This window comes from Zea mays, chromosome 7 (genome assembly GCF_902167145.1).
Source record: "Zea mays cultivar B73 chromosome 7, Zm-B73-REFERENCE-NAM-5.0, whole genome shotgun sequence".
NCBI classification, from domain to species: Eukaryota; Viridiplantae; Streptophyta; class Magnoliopsida; order Poales; family Poaceae; genus Zea; species Zea mays.
The window spans coordinates 95,028,392-95,032,457 of NC_050102.1; the positions used below are offsets into that span (position 1 = coordinate 95,028,392).

The 4,066-nt window shown below is 42.2% G+C and overlaps 1 pseudogene; it reads right to left on the reverse strand.

Annotated features, from left to right (window-relative positions):
• Positions 1-1,189: 1,189 nt before the first annotated feature.
• Positions 1,190-3,132, reverse strand: LOC118473026 (MADS-box protein ZMM17-like; annotated as a pseudogene).
• Positions 3,133-4,066: the final 934 nt, after the last annotated feature.

The following is a 4,066-nucleotide window of genomic DNA, read 5'->3' on the forward strand; positions in this document are numbered from 1 at the left end:
ACAAGTTGTATTGATGTGACTGGTCATGGGTGAAACCCTAGGGTAGGGTACTTAACCCTAAACTAGGCCTAGGAGTGTTAATAAAGCCTAAATGAGAGAAAACTTCAAAACTCATTAGAAATGGTCACAAGATATCACCATTAATGGACTTGAGTGGCATTCAAACCCTAGAAGTAAAAAACCCTAAAAAGATCCCTGGAAAACCCTGAGTTGAAACTCTAGGGGGTTATATGTAAATTTTGCACACTTTTGGATCTAAGTGCAAAAACCAAGGTATTAGGGTACCTTAAATCATATGGTTCACAGCTTTTGTGGAATTACAAAGCAAATTATGGAAATGGACCTATTTGCAAAAAGGTACCCTAGAATTCATGTGTGACTAAGTCTGAAAACCAGTGAGCAGGGCTGACTTGGGCCAGTTTCGGCCCAATACTATTCATGCTTTTTTTCTTTTTTCTTTTTCTTCCAGGATTAGAGAATTTCTAGAAAATTGTAGAAAAATGCTAAAAATACCAGACTAATTTTGTTATATTCCTAAATTCCTATAGTATTTAATAAAAATAGTTTCATCATTTTTAGTCCAAATAAGGAATTATGGAGTATTTAAAATAGCCAAAACCTATACTCCTTGAATTTTAGAAAATGATTAATAACTCCAAAAATCACTAAACTTTTTTGGGTAAGCTTTAAAAGTTATTTAGAAGCCTTGGGTAACGTTTGCATGATTTGGACAATGTTTGGTACTTAACCCCAAAACCCTAATCTTCTAGTGATACATGTCCTATGAACTACACTACTGACTTCAAAAACCTTAGTTTCCTGGAGTTCGTGAAGGAAAATTGTATTCAAGACCTAAGATAATATACTTTTATTATCTTTGCATTTTCATAAGCATTACATGAGCATTCATGATTATATATGGTTATATATAGAAAACGAAGAAGAAGTAGAAGTTGAAGAAGAAAGAGCTACACCACCACCTGAAGACCCACCAGCCGGGAACTGCTTTTATTTTGACACTAGGTGAGTGCCGTGCGTTGCGACGGAAGTAAAAAAACATTTGTATGAAACATAGAACGGAACGATAACAATCAACAGAGATTGCAACATTCTTCATATGTTCCTCTTAGGTCCAATCTTAGGTTAGAGAAGGAGATATTCACGACGGCGGTTTCATTATGGGGGCAGCTCATGAGACATGATCAAAGACTCTAGAATGAACATATCGCAAGAGGAGGAGCTGCACGTTCAGCGTCGTCTCGTCTTGTTGAGGACGCACACCCACGACCAAAGCAAATCTGCAGGCATCAACACCATCCCCGTCATCCGTCAGAGTTGAGATTTGAGAACGCACTCCTCTGCCACAACAGTCAACATCAAATGAGTGTCCAGGCACAGGCGGCGGCAGCTTACCATAGCAGCCGTGGACGTCGGTGTCCTGCCGCAGGTTGGGCTGTCGCGGCTGGAGTCTGTACCTATGCATCTGCGGTGACAGCCCCAGCACCATCATCGACGACTCCGCGGCGTCCCGGCCGTGCAGCAGCTGCTGCTCTGGCTGCCACTGCCACTGGCTCCACGTCCCACCACAGGAACGGCCTCGGGTTAATTCCCATCATCTCGCCAGCCTGCTGGTGTTGCCCGCTAGCAGGTAGCCGCAGCCAGGTTCTGTGTTTTTCACAGGCACACATCCTTGGTTCAGTCAAAGAAAAGTTTTGGAACAAACATACATGGGATCACTTGAGGTTAAGGGCTCAGGAAACGGACCAAGCGCCTTACCATGAGGCACAGGTAGCCGCCCTGCTCTGCTGGCATGTGCATCTCCTTCGAAAGTTCAGGACGAAACAGAACTCTTGTGTGTCACAACAACTCGGGCCTTTTGAAAGAGAGATGTGTACAGGCTACCAAGCGACGGATCGGAGGTTGGAATGTTGTGTACCCTTTGGCGGATCTCGAGCAGCTGCTTGGTCGAGTAGCTCTTGCTGCCAGAAACAAAACAAAGTGTGTGCTCAGCGTTAGCACTGAGGGCGAGGGATCTCCCAATACTGTTTTTTGTCTTCTTTTAAGGATAAAGAACTACAAGAATCTACAAGGCTACTCCATCAATCAATATGTCGGCGCGCTAGTTATAGTCAGTGCATAGTTACCTTCCTGAGGCAAACTTTGTACAACGAGAACTCGATCTGCTGCTCAAGGTTGCTCAGATCCTGCGCGGAGAATGAGGCCAGGTCCTCCGCCATTTACTGCGCCATGATCATCCTCAGCCTGTTCCTCTCATCCTTCATCCTAGTCATCTCCTGGACGATTTTCTTCATGGTAAAGGAGGGGCGAATATTAGGTGGTTATACATCACTGGAAAACAGAGATTGCAACATATTGGTTCAAGAGAATCAGCCGCACCTGCTGGATGTCCATCTCCTCGAAACGGGTGCTAGGGCTTTCAGGTACCTTATCAAAGACGCTTGCTATTCTGCAACCAGAAGCAGCAGTGATATATAGCACGATATAAAACGTCGTAAAACCCCTCATGGGTGCTCAGTCATAAATAATAACTATTGAAACTATTAACCGCTGGCAATAAGAATATATGATACCGGTCTTATACCACACACCTAATCATCGTCTCTTCTGATGTTACTGTACTAAAACATAAGATTGTAGTTGCAAGATTGTAGTTGGCAGGAATAATTGCAAATCAGTTCTGAAGCTCTCATGAATTTTTTGAACTCATTACTAAAGTCTAAAACCTTATAGCAGAATAAAGCTAAACCTTATATGTTATTGTACTAAACAAGCTTCAGAAATAAATAAATAAATAAATAATGCTTCACGCACCTCCATGGAGGGCTGGAGTACTCGTACATCCTGCCACTGCCAGAGAATATGAGACTCTGATTTGCGCATCACAAAGAATGGCTAGCTCGTTTGCCTTCTTGAACAACCCCATCCGCCTCTTGGAGAAGGTAACTTGGCGGTTTGTTGGATTCTCAATCTTCTTCAGCTCTACTTTTCCACGCCCCATTGGTACAGCTTGGTGCTTCTACTCTTCTCTTCTATTCAACCTACAAGAACATATGCTGCGAACATTGACAGTCATGATTCAGGACACCAAAGCACAACCATGATAAGAAACAAATAAATAGCTCATATGCGTGAGAGAAGGTAGAAGCAAATTACTTCAAATCACCAAGGCCATGAATAAAATTAACAGACAGTTTCAGTCTTTCAGTTTCATGAAGATCAAATGAATTTAAGAGCTCGAGAAGATGAAAAGATTTGAAAAGCATGAGAAGATGAAAAGATTTCATATGTATGACCAAGAGATGACAGCAAATGGCTTCAAGCCATAAGTCACGAGAGATGAAAGCAAATAGGTTCACATGCATGATACAATAGAAAGTTATCTATACAGGAACAAAATCATCAAAACATATGGTTGGAGATGGGCAGATGGAGAAAAGATAACGGGGAAAGAGGTAGGAAACTTTACTTTCATTGATATCCCCATTAGAAGGAATACTATGATCTCTAAGAGTCATGACAACTGCACCACCTTCCAAAACCTTATCAAGGCCATGAAGAACCTTGACACCAGACAAGTGGTATGTTTCTCGCAAAACAAAAAACAAAGGCACTTGTAACCATTGCAATTCACGACATATTAAAACAAACAATTATATCACTATAGCTATTAGCCATCTATTAACTAAAAAGATTTGTATATCAATACCTCCCACTTATGTATCCCTCGAATTGGTAGAGCTAGCTATACACGAGCAACTCCTAGGTGGTCTCATGGACGTGGGAGTCGACAATGAGGCTGTAGCGCAAATCATAGAACTCTCAGAGCAACAAATAATACAAACTTCGTTATCATCAGACGCAACAAGAAAGACCAAAGCAACAGAGGGATGAAATACCCTTACTAACAACGACTTGATCACCATAAGCTCCTCACCTTCACAGTAATACACTGGTAGATAGAATATGTTGAGATTCATAAAGTCCTGAAGCACCGGCGTGATGGACTGCTCCAGCGGGATCGCCGCGCTCATCCGCTGGCTTGTCG